Raw genomic sequence first — 14,487 nt, forward strand, 5'->3', positions numbered from 1 at the left:
TGCTATCGTGATCCACTGACAACGCCTGACAACCTGCGCCAGCGCATTGTCATTGCATGTGCGAACATTACGGGAGGCGAACTACTCGCTGTTGAGAGGAATGTCACTACACGTATTGTCAAATGCATTGAGGTTGACGGAAATCATTTTGAGCATTTATTGCATTAATGTGGTATTTACAGGTAATCACGCTGCATAACATGCGTTCTCAGAAATGATTAGCTCACAAAGGCACGTGTATCGCATTGGAACAACCGAAATAAAATGTTCAAACGTACCTACGTTCTATATTTTAATTTAGAAACCTACCTGTTTCCAACTGTTCGTCTAAAATTGTGAGCCATATGTTTGTGATTGTTACAGTGCCATCTATCACAAAGCGAAAAAAGTGGTCCAACTAAAACATTCATATTTCTTTACGTACTACACGAATATGTAATGAAAAATGGGGGTTCCTATTTTAAAAAACGCAGTTGATATCCGTTTGACCTATGGTAGCGCCATCTAGCGGGCGAACCATAACGCCATCTGGTTTCCCCCTTCAAGCTAGATAAGTTTCGTTCTTTGTAGTTTTTTTCGTTTGACGCTTATTTCTTGAGATATTTCGCCCGGTCACGATCAATGGACCACCCTATATATAGATGAATAAAAAAATGTATGTCCTGTTTACTTAATCGCCGTATGAGCAGTTTTCAGTGTTAACTTCCATAGCTTTCTCCTCAGTATTTAGTTTTCGTTGGTGACAAAACAAAGTACCTTCGATATCATAAAGTGCTATAGCACTACCATATAAAGTATTTGAGAGCCTTTGTGATAAGAGAACATGTAATTTTTCAACTGGATAGCTCAAATTCTTTGGCGTTAAGTAGTACGGGGCGCTCCATGTTGATAATGCGAATGTCTTAAAATGTGTCGGGGTGTTAGCATATTCCAAGGTCAGCCGGGACCGACCGCAGGTGTGAAAGAGCACGGTGGCGTGATGTGCTTAAAGATGAGAGCACTTTACAGCGACGTCGTCCGAGTGGGCGTAAGAGCCCTAACAATTAAGGGCCACGAAAGGTCCCCACGGCAAAGGTCACATTGGCGGTACGTTTAGCTTCTGGCTATACTGCTGAGGTACAGAACCAATTGATGTTAAGTGGACGTACAGTGAAGGCGAACATTGGAGTTCCTTAAACGTCTGCTTTCTTAAAAGGAAAGATAGGAATCATAATTTGATGTATTCGTTTTTCAACAACAGAATAGTGCATTTGTTTATAGAGATAAGTGGAGACAACGCACAGAGACTTTGGTGTGTACTCAGCAGTCAGCGGTATTTAGTGTGGAGAGACAGGTTGATCTGAAATAGCAAGGACGATGAGACATTATAGATTCTTCAGATATGCCACTTTTGACTTATCTAAGCATGGATGTTTAAGGAATAACAGCAATAATAACAAGCTGTAGTTGCAACAGATTCTACTACAGTAGATATTCAATTCGTTCTACTGCTTTTCTCTTTCATTTATTAATAAAGGCACAAAGTCATTCACGCAGTGTTAGAAGCGTCAGCTGACATGACTCCGAGCACAACTGCAATAATATGTGACCACCTTGAACTAGAAACCCTGGTGATTGACTAGTTCACAAACCACATCTTACATAGAACAAAATCTGTTACGAGTGGATGCGTTGCTTGTAGATAATAAAGGTATCATAAATAATATGGTAACTATTAACGTACTTTGTATTTAGGATGTTTGGTGTGGACAGTTCTATTTACGTCACGACACTTGAATGTATCTCAGATCTGTGTTCGAAGGTGTCACAATTGTATTTACACCTTACTGCACTGTATTATATCGCAGTTTTAACTGACGCACTCGACACCAGCATCATGAAGCAGCAAAAACATGACGATATAACTAATATGGCAGTTAAAAAAACGAATGCAAAGAATGTGATAAAGTCTACGTTGGACAGACGGACGTTTAGGGGGACCTGGACGTGAAATGATCGAAATTTTTGAAAACATACTTTTGTCATCATCTGAAAGAAAGTTTCTTCCGTTTAAAAAAAAAAAATATTTTTTATCTACTTTTCAACCGTTGATTTGGTCTTAAACGCTCTTTAAGCAAATGTCTGCGAACCAGCCACTCTCATGCGACAAGCAAGGAATATTACCATAAACATTTCTTGCCTGACACGGTAATGAAGACAATAAATCCAATATACAGAGACAATGGGCAAAGAGTACCAAAAACAGTGTTTGTTCGATTGACAGTACTCAGGTGAAATGGATGCTGTCATCTGTAATTAGCAAGACAAAATTAATGGACAAATTAAGCAGCCAACCAGGAAATAGTGAGATAGCTGTGTTGAATGACAAAGATTGTCAGCAAGTAGTTGAAGCTGAAAGGGTTGTGAAAGTCACCACTAACGGTCCATAGTAAGGACAAGATTCCTGAAAAAGTCTACAGAGGTGGAAGAAGCTGCTGGTCAGTAAGAATAATGCTGCTGGAATGTTCTGAAAGAAGTACGCGGTGAGTCAAAAACATTGAGAACAATCTTTTCTCATTTTCTCGAATCTACATTTTTAGTACATTAGGTACATATATCTTCACAATGATTTGAACTACGTTCAACAAATTCCTCCAAAGTGAGCTGTATATTATACACAACGTCGTATTTCTTAAACTATAACGCAATTAAACAGCTTTCCTTGTACATCTTTAGTTAATGTCATTCAGTGTTGGTACAAAACCGCAAACTTCTTTCGCATTGTAGATCAAGAGTAACACGCGCTGAAAGCGGTACATAAACAGAAGCGAAAATAAGCTTCTAATATTGAGCACGTATCTCAGAGAATAATACACACTCCATTGGAAATATCGAGAGAAATTTCGCTGCTTTACAGATGTCTTCAAAGGCCAATTGATGGACATGCTAGAAGAAATACCTGCACAAATCTACATTCACACGACTAAGCTCCCAGAACAAATGTTAACAGACAGAATTGCGCAACAGAAAAATCATAGAAATTTTCGTAGCAACTTAATCAGCACATGAAAGGCACTCCACCACCCATTAATCATCAAATATGTGACAACAAACGATTCAGACAAACCTTCAAGAGTACCTTAATCAGCATATGAATCGAAATATATACAGTGGGAATTATAACAGCAGAATATTATTTTATGTAGATTTCATTAAAATACATATTAAACAATATGTTTGCTTTCAAATAGTGCTGAAAGGAAATAAAATATTTTTTGTACAACTGTGATGTGATGGAAAACTGTCTTACACTGGATATAGCCGTTGATCTTAATACATTCCTGAAGTAAACTGAATACACCGATCATTATATAAGACACAATAAAATTCGTTGCATCAGCATGTGTCAGAATTGTGACAATATTTACGATAAATAAGCCAGCGTGAGGCACAGTTAGTTCATTGAGGAACTTCTCCATTATATATAAAATGTCATTGTCCCTTGAATGACATCATGCTGGGTAATGAAGGCATAACGATTAAGGAAAATATATATTATGCAGATATGTTAACATAACACAGTAAGGTGTAACCACAATGTGACATATCTTAATGCAGATCTGAGATACTTGTATTATGATATAAATAGAACTGTCCACACCAAACACACCCTAAACACCAAATCAGTAAGTAGTTACCATGTGAACTATACTATTACTGATAGACTACGTTTATTATCCAAATTCGTCGCATCGACTCATTGCAATTTTATTCTCTGTAACAGGTGGCATCTGAAAATAGCCAAAGCCCGAAACTTATCAACCAACACCAAATAACTAGCACCACAGGCTGCGACATGTCGCGAATAAAACAATGACCTGTATATACGGTAAGTTTCCTTTAATTTACGTCTATGGTCACAAACCTTTTGTTAACAGATTGTCGGTTTCGGTCTATAATGACCATCATCAGATCTGTTTTATAAAAACAAAGTCCTAATGTACTGCAGCCATAGTGTCATCGTCAAATGTCAAGTGCAAAATCAGCACCAGCATCGTCAAATATATATAAATAACGGCATATGCACGAGTCATGTTGTCGCTAGCAGTAGTCCTATAAGTAGAAGAGATACGATTTTTAAATTGTGTGTTTGTAATTTTATAGACATGTTTTACATTGTTTCTGGAGATGGAAAACCTTAGTCGATATAAGCCATATGTGAAAATTTTGTTATTGCGTCAGAGAAAAATAAAAGAAATATCAAACAGTCAATCATGCTACTCCATACATGAAACGTGTTTTATTATAGGAAGTAATAATGTTGTGTCTATGGATTTTTCGTAATAAACAGACTCCCATCACACTTTATCCAGGCTTTGGACTGGCTAAATGGAACGAGCAAACTGTCATTTAGGAGTGTTTAAAATCAGTTTTTTGTATTTTTTAATTTTTTATTTTTGTATTAAATTTTTTAAATAACGTTTTATTTTTAGCTTTGTAAGTTACTATGAGTATTTACATTTTGTACATTCTTTTCATATATATCGTCCAACATTAACATATGGCTTCATTCAAATTTTTGGACGTAGGAGACTGCTTTCAAACAAGCCCTCTTCATACTTTTCCGCTATTTTTTCTAGCCTTTCATCAAGTTTCATATAAGTTGTTGTCTTTCGTTTGCCTTCCATACTTAATTTTGACCTCATTAATGCGTATGCCGAGTTCTCTGCTTCTGTCTTCAAACACTCGATCACGGCTTTAATTTTGGGATTCAGTTTTCCGAGAAATTTATTAATTTTGTTGTGCTAACCTTCTACAGCATTGGTCGTACGATGGCACTGTTTGTAGTACATCCAAGGACTGATCGGATTTTCGTCATTTTTCATAGGTCTGTCTGCAAAATAGTCGACAAGCTGAGAAAGTTTGGCTATATCCCGTGCTTGTGAATGTATCACGAGCCAGCCATCGCAGACATCTTCAGGTCGAAGAAATGCCAGACAGCACACATGCGAATTTGCAGCTTTACTTCTTTGTTTTCTCTGTATTCGCTAGTAAGTCCCAAGTCTTGCACTTTCCTGCAGAGAGATTTCTTCATATGGAAACGACAGCCATGCACTTGAACCGACGGCACCACAACGTTTAGCGCAGAAATCGCAGCTGATTCGAAATCAACGGTGACGTTATTAGGTTTCCATTATGGTACATTATCCACAATATTGCGGAAAAAACCGATATAAGTTTCTTTTCTTTTGTTTGGTAAGAATGAAAACGCCACCGGATAGATGTTTGTTCCGTACGTTTAACTTCCGAAGTCTGAATGTATAGCATATATTTGCTTGCTACAGCGTTTGAAGGTCCCATCTATAAAAAATGTCTTGTTTTGTCTTTAAAGCCTCTCTTCCTGCTTTTTCGCTAAAACTATGATCTTATCTCCAAAGTTATTATCACTTAGGAGAAATCTGCTGCTATCATTCATGGTTAGTAACTCTGCTTGAAGATCTACTTCTTGTCGTGTTTCTGGCTCTTTCTGATTGCGTGTGATTTGGCCCAGGCATGTGCAGGATTCTCTCCATTGCTTGCTGTTCTGTCATTTCGGTATCAAAATCATACCCTCGATTGTGTAAGTCGCCTATCTCTTCGGTACATATTTTAGAAATCGAAATCTCTTTATCTCGTAATCTCTTCTTCACCTGATTCAATATCTTTTTTAGTTCTAAGCGAGCGTCATCCGGTGCCCCACATTGATGATCGTTTGAACTAAACATGATACAGTCTTTGGTCTTAAGCATTCCTCGGAAGCATGTTGTTCTATGTTTCGAATAGCGCCGTATCACAGTCCCATCTGCTTTGGTTCTATTTACAATGTACGATTAACTATCATAGTGGGTACGTGGCTTACCGTAGGTGGTTGTTGGCACTTGCATATAGAACGTATAAGCACACAGAGACACAAGGCAAAGGGGCCGAACACTCAGAAAATTAGACTCACACTGCCAGTGGCTAGCCAAGCGATCAGTCAATTGAGTTGACGAGGACTTTCCGAGTGCAGATAGGCCGTGCCGCACAGGGATCGTTTCCGGTGGATGACAACTCTTGGGGGCGCAGGTAGGCTCTGCCCTTGAGCAGGTAGCTCCCAGCAAAACTGGGTGCGAATCTCACAGATTTATGGCTGGGTGCGATTTTCACTTCGTGCGATTTTCACATATCCGATCCCGTTACGCGAAAATCTGCCAGGAACCCGATAATCAGATGCCCATATTAAACAATACCTTGGGCGTCGTTCAGTACCTGCCCTGAGAGATCACCTCGCTCCATTCCCTTGCTGTCTCGTCTGAAAGGCGGGCCGCATTTCCCAGAGGGCTCAGACCAAACATGAAGTCACTGGCCAGGGTGTCTATGGCAGTCTGGCTCATCACGCATCCACCTAAACTACAGACAATATTACATGCAAAGCAGCACGAGGAAAGCAGCACGAGGAAAGCAGCACGAGGGAAATAGACTGCTAAATGCTGGCAATCACTGACATTAACTGCTTTAATAATGAATGAGAACAGAACAAAGACAGTAACGACTTTAGATCAGAAATGAATAACACATGTAATCTGGCAGTCAGATAATGAACTAACGTTTATCATTCTGTACTAGTAATCAGTGTCCAAAAACATTCAAAAATATTCTTAGATTCGACCACTGGATTGGAAAAAGAGCTGCCCAAATAGTCACTTTACATTCTGGAACTAGTTTCCAGTATCTTCTCCACAAGTCGAACAGGATAAAAGTGTAGAATTAACTAGTAGAATTACACACACGAGAACTCCACACCTCATACCACATTGCAGCAAATGGACTTTATTATCTACTAACAATCAGTGGAAAATCTGCCTCTACATCTGCATCAATATACTGCAAGCCACCTGTCGGTGTGTGGCGGAAGATGCTTTTCATACCACTAACTGATCCTTTTTTCCCTGTTCCATCCGTGAAAGGCGTACCCGTATGTGAAAAATTATTGTCGATAATCCTGTGTATTAGCACTAATTACTCGATTTTTTTTTCATCGTGGTCATTTCGCGAGATGTGTATGGGAGGAAGTTATATGTTATCCAATTTTTTTCAGAAAGTACTCTCTCGAAATTTCAGTACCAAACCTCTTCGTGAAGCGCAATAGCTCCCTCATAGTGTCTGCCACTGGATTAGTTGAGCGTCTCCGTAACGCTCTCGCGCCAACTGAATAATCATGTAACGAAAAGTGCCGCTGTTGTTGGACATTCTCTATCTTTTGTATCAGTCATACCCTGCAAAGGTCCCAGGTGTTTGAACAATACTCAAGAATCGGTCGAACAATCGCCTTGTACGCCGCTTCTTTCGTGGATGAGTTAAATTCCATTAAGATTCTTCCGATGAACGTGTCTGGCGTCTACTATTTGTTTTAAGTGGTCATTCCACTTAAGGTCACCCTGGATAGTTACTTCTAGGTATATTAGGACAGATACTATTTCGAGAAAATTTTCATTAACAGCGTAGTTGTAGAGTAGTGAATTTCTGTTCCTGTGTATGCTCAAAATGTTACATTTATTTACGTCCAGTGTCAACTACTATAGTATGCACTATTCATCAGTTCTATGCAGGTCATTCTGCACATCGATACTGTCTTCTGGCGTTGCTACTTTCTTATAGAGAAGCGCATTACCTGTGGAAACTCTTAAAGAGCTTTCGACGCTTTCTGCTAGGTCATTTGTATAAATTGCAAACAGTAACGGTCCTAACACACTTCATTAGTGTACTATGGAAATTATTTTTACATCTGCAAATTTTGTTATATTAAGAGTGACATGTTGAGATCTATCTGCATGGAAGTCCTGAATCCAGTCGCAAATCCGGTCCGATGCTCGGTGAGCTTATATTTCTTCACTAAATGGTAGTGCGGGGCCGTGTCAAATGTCTTTCTGAAGTAGTCGTCTACAGCGCTATGGATGTCATGGAGGAAGAGCGAGCTGACTTTCTCAAGATCTCCGTTTGTGGAATGAATGCTGATTTTCATAGTGGAGTTTTTCTGTCTCCATAAAACGTCATAATCCTTGAGTGTGAGAGATGTCCCGTAATTCTACAACTTACTGGAATTACAGCATCCGGTAACTTACTGGTTTTAAGTAGCTTTTATTATTTTTTCAATGCCTGGGGTGCCAGTATCGGTATCTCTCTTCTGTGAGTCGGTGCAATGCCAAATGTTGACATGGTATAAATACGTTTTAAATGCAGAATTTAATATTTTGGTTTCCTTTCCGCTGTCTTAATTTGAAACATATGACAGACCCAGGAGACTGAATGGAAAGTTTGGACCCAATCATTGACTTTACTTAGGACTGACTTTCTAGGATTTTTTGTAGCGTTTTCGCCAGGACCGAACTGAAAATTGTTGTAAGCCTCACGCTTGGTCCTTTTTGCTGCTGCACGAGTTACCATTTACTGTTCTCTATCAGTTTCCCAGCATTCTCTTTTGCAGCGACAGTATAGTAGCCTCTACTTCCGCAAAGTTTTCCGAATGGTATCATAAAACCAGGGTGAGTGTTTGCCGTCTTTTATTACTTTAGTCGGAAAGCAGTTATCCAGAGCGCGGTTTATAACATTGTTCAGCTTCAACCACAATTGTTCTATGTTTATCGTATCTGAAAGTTCTCATATTGTCCTTTAAATAAGTTGATATAAGTTTGACCAAACACAAATACTTACTGATAATCTCTTTTGCCTTGTTTCCGTAACATCGTCATGGTTGCTATTCCCTGTCTCACTGGCGAGCCTCTCAAATATATCGCATCTGTTTGTAAGCGGCGGGGTGTAAAATATTTCTTTAGCCTGTAGTCCGTCGGAATAGTTGTTGTTGGCAGTCAGTGTTTTCCCTACTGACACACAGACTGTTTGTCCTTAAGCGCCGATAAGAGCAGTTTTCCCAGTTGATACTGGACACGTTAAAGTCATCACTTCCTGTAGGTCATCACTTTCTATAACGGTAAGCTCGGGTTATTTTCTTGCTGTCGTGTCTAATCTATTTTTGAGTCGTTAAGGATCGCTATCTAACTGCTTTAGAACGAAAACATTATAGAATTACTTACCCACAAAGAAACTGGTATAGGCATGCGTATTCAAATACAGAGATATGTATACAGGCAGAATACGGCGCTGCGATCTTCAACGCCTGTGTAAGACAACATGTGTCTGGCGCTGTTGGTAGATCGATTACTGCTGCTACAATGGCAGGTTATCAAGATTTACGTGAGTATGAACGTGGTGTTATAGTTGGCGCACGAGAGATGGGACGCATCATCTCCGAGGTAGCGATGAAGTGGGGATTTTTCCGTACGACCATTTCACGAGTGTACCAGGAATACCAGGAATCCGGTAAAAACTCTAATCTCCGACATCGATGCAGCCGGAAAAAGATCTTGCAAGAACAGGACCAACGGCAACTGAAGAGAATCGTTCAATGTGACAGAAGCGCAACCCTCCGCAAATTGCTGCAGATTTCAATTCTGGGCCATCAGCAAGTGTCAGCGTGCAAACTATTCAACAAAACATCATCGATATGGGCTTTTGGAGCCGAAGGTCCACTCGTGTACCTTGATGACTGCACAATACAAAGTTTTACGCCTCGCCTGCGCCGTCAACATCGACGTTGGACTGTTGATGATTGGAAACATGTTGCCTGGTCAGACGAGTCTCATTTCGAGCAGCCGTTCGCTTATAACGGCTTATCCAGACACGACAATCAACCTGGTTTAACTAGTTCCATGATCCACGGTCCAATCTCGATGATTCCGTGCCCACTGCGCACTGCAGTCGTAGTTGACAAGGTCGTCGGATCACCTTGGGAACACACAATTGGGAACACACAGTTGTTGTAGAATGTGCGCCACGTGGTGTGCTCCGAAATACTTGTGCCTGCTCCTGCATTGCACTCTCTCGCCGTATCTATGACATGTTGCCACCCGTCGTGCTTCATAGTGTGGAAAGCCTGCAACCTCCACGTTCTGTAATGAGGTGTGGACGTCCAATAGTCGGTCGCGTACTCGTTGTTTCATCATCCTTCGCCGGCCGGTGTGGCTGAGCGGTTTCTAGGCGCTTCAGTCTGGAAACGCGCGACGACTACGGTCTCAGGTTCGAATCCTGCCTCGGGCATGGATGTGTGTGCTGTCCTTAGGTTAGTTAGGTTTAAGTAGTTCTAAGTTCCAGGGGACTGATGACCTCAGATGTTAAGTCCCATAGTGCTCAGAGCCATTTGAACCATTGGAACCATCATCCTTCAACAACTTCCCGTAGACGCTCACTACAGCAACTCAAAGCAGCAAACCAGCCTCGCCGTTTCCGAGATGGTTTTCTGCAGGCACTAGGCCGTAGCAATCTGTTCTTAATCGAAGTCACTTATGCCAGTGGATTTCCCCATTTCCGGCCCGTACGATTATTCCTCATCCATCCATGGTCCGCTTATATACTTCCCTTACCGCTTCACGTGCCTGCAAAGCTTCAAGTTGACATTCAGTTCGAGGTGAGTCATAATGTTTGGGCTATTCAGTACAAAATCAATGAAAAGAAACCTTTAAAGAGTCGTGTAAACAGTCACGATATGGCATATTTGTCACTGAAAAACTGTAGTGTAAATTCAATTTTCATATCGTAGTGAGAGGTCGCAGTTACGTGTATGGCGGTTGCAAACGTGTGAACAGCTAATGTATACATCACGGGCCAAGCTACAGAACAGTCTGTCACCACAAGCAGAATTTCGTTATTACCCACAACCAAGATGACACCCTCCAACATATGCTAGACGTTGCTACGCTACACGTTAATCGTCACCGCAACAAAGATTCCTTATTTCAGACGAAATGAAAAACTGTTCGACCCAAACAAGTAAATTTATGCGTTGGGGTGCAGATAACTGTGGTAGCGTAAAGTGATGGGGGTTGTGTGCGCATAAGTCCTTACCAACAGTTAAACATATTTATTAATCAATTTCAACATGTAATGTGTCAGGCAAATCCAACACGTCCATGAAAACCTTGACATGATAAGCAAATCCAGTAGTATGTCACATAGCTCCGAATAAATCGTGACATTAAATTAACCAAAGTAATACGAGTAACGAGTGAGCAAATGGAATACCACAGACTAACACAAGAATGCCTAAATGCATGTCATACCCTCCCACCGTGAGACAGACGCAGTTCCGAGGGGAGAAACGAGAACAGAAGCCGAGAGCAGAACCGTGCTAAGCTGGAAGGCCCTACGATAAGGGACGGACATCCACGTCGCAGCTAACCGCTAGGACCACACCCCAGCCGCAAGTTTTAACGTGAGACTTTTTCGCGTCTCTGTTACGTCAGGACCACCCCCCAGCCCATGTTAAAAGCTAGAGCCCTCCAGAAGAACAGTATGTATCTTACGATAACACAAAAAGGACCACCCCTACCGCAAGTTTTAGCGTGAGACTTTTTCGTGTCTCTGTTACGTCAGGACCAACCCCCTGCCCATATTAAAAGATAGAGCCCTCCAGAAGAACAGTATAGATCTTACGATAACGCTAAAAGGACCACACCAGCTGCAAGTTTTAGCGTGAGACTTTTTCGCGTCTCTGTTACGTTGCAAACTTTAAAAACATTGCCCCACCACGAAAAGTATAATGTTTCTCATTGGATGGACAGAATTTTTGTAGGCGGAGCTTAAGGTTAACATTAAGACCCTGATTGGTCAGATGAAAACACAGCCAGATAGTTTTTTTAAACCAACTTCGGTAAATTGTAGTAAGGAGAAGTTAGGAGAGAGTTACCTCCGAGACGGCGAGGTGAGCGGAGCTGTGCTGCCCGCCGCCCCCTGACGAACACCGACAAGGTAATGAACGCAGGCGATGCAGCATAACAGCGCATAAAGCTTCACTCAGAACTGCAGAAGTCTCATCTGTTACACCCCCTTTTTGCGTAATACTAGTGTCGATCGTCAATTAAAGCTCATGGTGTTCACATTTGCCACTTGAAGTAAAAATCTGAAACGCGATGATTTTTCTGTTACATAGTTATTGAGAAGCCACATCAGCCACTGTAACTTACGACAAGTTAGATAAGTAATTAAAGATAATTGAGGGTCACTGTAGACCATTTCGATAGTTTTCTCTTTTGTGAAACTTAATTTAAACCTAGATTATAGATGTGATATGGCATAGGTCATCCTTCGATCCATTGTAGAACTTGGAAACCCATTCAGGGAATATTCGTTCACATTTTTGTTGAACGCAGTTGGTTTTTAGCATCCTGTATTAAAACATTTCCTTTTATCAATAGTGCAATTTATAAACAATGTTTTGTGAGTAGAATAAAATTTCCAATGGTAAACTTAACTGCTTTTTCGACGTTATTTTTACCAGCTAACTAAAAATAGGAAAGCCTTGAACCCCTTCCACTAAATTTAGTTACTATTAAGATTCTTTTACAGGGAGTGCAGTGGAGCTGACGCTGAAATCATTAAGTATTTGGTTATATCATCGCTAGTCTCACTGAACTCTTCTGAACTCTACATGTCATGTGTGGTCTGACGTCTCCTTACCAGCAACAGGTCCCATGTTCAAACTAGTAAAGTCCCTAAAAAACACGCTCAGAGCGTCGTTGCGCGAAAGTGGTAGGGAGACACGATATAGAACAACAGACACCACGCAGAATGTTAGAAACAATTCAAAGCGGACACATAAGATAACAGAAGTAAGGTACTCAGTGCACAGTTTACCAAAATGCAAAACTTAGTATCTAATACAGTAGAAAACTCGATAAAATTATCTGTATCCTTGAATTTCAGGCTAACTTTACAATAAACTAAACTAAACTTCGCCCGAACAAGCCATGAAGGCTCAGCGGTACCGTCCGGCTGCCATGTCATCCACAGCCCAGAGGCGTCACTGGATGCTGATATGGAGGGGCATGTGGTCAGCACACTGCTCTCCCAGCCGTATGTCAGTTTGCGAGGTTGGAGTCGCTACTTCTCAATCAAGTAGTTACTCTATGTTTGCCTCAAAAGGGCTGAGTGCTCCCCGCTTGCCAGCAGCTCTCGGCAGACCGGATGGTCACCCATCCAAGCGCTAGCCCAGCGACAGTGCTTAACTTGTTCCTGTATGAGACCCTCAGCGCTGTGGACAACGGCGCTGGCGCTCAGATTGATACCATCTTCCTTGAGTTCAGTAAGGCATTTGACACCGACCCGCACTGCCATGTAATGAGAAAAAAATACGAGCTTACGGAGTAACGGAGAAGACTTGCGATTGGATTCGACACTTTCTTGCAGACAGAACTCAACACGACACTCTTAACTGTTTCATTATGTTCTGCGGCAAAGCACTATTTTTAAGGATGTAAGAAATGCAGATGGATTAACAATACTATTTTTAAGGATATAAGAAACGCAGAGGTACTAACGAGTGTCAGATGCTTAAAGGTTTTTATAGCAGCAGTTGGTGCACAACCTACTGAGTCGTACTTCGGCCTCTCGCACATCTGTTAATTGTCACTATTCATGTTAAATGTGTTATGCATTCTGTGTAGCAACATTCTGCATGCTTCGAATTTAATTTACACGGGGACTAAATCAGCTAATTAGACACCCATTCAAATATTTAAAACCCGGTGCATAATTTTCGCAATTATTTGGGAAACAAATGATGTTACTAAAGGTGAGACGTAGAAAATCGAAGGCGGTCCGTGTGGAATGTTTGGGTATTGCAGCTGGTAGTGAATTGTTTCTAAAAGGCAGGTATTCGGGTTAAGGTCCTGAGTCAGAACGCATTTTTGAATAGTTGCACGTAAATAGAAAAGAGAGTATGCAGTATTACGGTCAACGGGGCGTAGGCACAGAAAATGTTATAAAAAAGAAACATTAGAGGATAGATGTGTAATACCTACTTCAGTTGATACGTTATTAATCAGTATTCCTTCCAATTTACATTTCCCGAAACAAATGAAATGTGGAAATTGGGTTCTGCAAGTGCTGAAGTATTGCCATATACTTTTAGCTACCCGGTATCACTTCACGTGTAGGGAATATTAATGTTGCCTAATATTGACGATTACTATTAAGAAAATGGTTTTGTGACGGGAATGTCTGTCCCGCATGCATAGATATCTCGGTAGGAGGGTCTCTTGAAAAAGTTGCTTAAACAAGCCTATGGAAATCTGACATCTTTGTTCGATGTTGAAGAACGTCTTTAAGGGATAGTTATGCTGTGGATTAATAACAAGGCTAGTCGGGGTTCCGTTTGATAGAATTATTTGAAGTGATAAACTGTGCCAAAATGAACGTAGGCACTAGAATGAGATTTTCACTCTGCAGCGGAGTGTGCGCTGATATGAAACTTCCTGGCAGATTAAAACTGTGTGCCCGACCGAGACTCGAACTCGGGACCTTTGCCTTTCGCGGGCAAGTGCTCTACCAACTGAGCTACCGAAGCACGACTCATGCCCGGTACTCACAGCTTTACTT

The sequence above is a fragment of the Schistocerca piceifrons genome, chromosome 1, assembly GCF_021461385.2.
Source record: "Schistocerca piceifrons isolate TAMUIC-IGC-003096 chromosome 1, iqSchPice1.1, whole genome shotgun sequence".
Classification (NCBI taxonomy): domain Eukaryota; kingdom Metazoa; phylum Arthropoda; class Insecta; order Orthoptera; family Acrididae; genus Schistocerca; species Schistocerca piceifrons.